Here is a 717-nt window from a genome sequence, read left to right on the forward strand (position 1 = left end):
GCTGTGTTTGTCTATTCTCAACATTAAAGATCCAATTTCCACCAAAACACAGCTCCCAGTCGTGCTGCACCTCTTCTTCCACCTTTGCGCCATGTGCACTATGCTCTGCATATAAATATCAAAGTGACGACATTGCTTGTATTAGGTTTTGCAATGCCAAAAAAATAGAGCCCGAAATGTTTAAACTGGGTCCACATGTAGTTGTGACAGCTCGAATAAGTAATGTATGTTGTGGAATAAGATTATCCTTTTTATACAAAGAGCCAATGAAAAGTTTTCCTGGATGGTTTACATATGACCTTTTTGTTAGTTTGTGATGTGAATAGTATTAGTGTTTGCAATGCCATTACCCAACCACCACTCACCATATCACAATATTCTCCAAAAACACAAAAACATTGAACAAGACATGCACAGGAAAACAAGGTAAGGAGGAACCCTACACAAACAAGTGCTTGCCACCAGAAAATCGGCTTTTGCAATGTCTCATGCAAAAAGGAAAAAACAGTAACAATAGTGCACAAAATCTACTTGTAAGTCTCCCAAGGCAAGAATAGATTTCAACCAAAAAGAATTCTGCCTTAAAGGATGTATCTAAAAGCTAAGAATCCTGTCAATCTGTGCAGATTGGAGCCAGATTCCAGCTTTTACTGGCCTTGGGACGAAGGCAGCATGAGAGATGGCGACGGGCGTCATCAGGCTTAGCTACAGTGAGAT

At 40.0% G+C, this 717-nt stretch overlaps 1 protein-coding gene across 1 annotated transcript in view; it reads right to left on the bottom strand.

Moving 5' to 3' along the window:
* Positions 1-717, bottom strand: part of scn1lab (sodium channel, voltage-gated, type I like, alpha b) — a 31982-nt gene that overhangs the window by 22226 nt on the left and 9039 nt on the right. The gene's annotated exons all lie outside the window — the stretch shown is intronic.

The sequence above is a fragment of the Morone saxatilis genome, unplaced genomic scaffold (genome assembly GCF_004916995.1).
Source record: "Morone saxatilis isolate NCDOM2014 unplaced genomic scaffold, NCSU_SB_2.0 Contig6, whole genome shotgun sequence".
Classification (NCBI taxonomy): Eukaryota; Metazoa; Chordata; class Actinopteri; family Moronidae; genus Morone; species Morone saxatilis.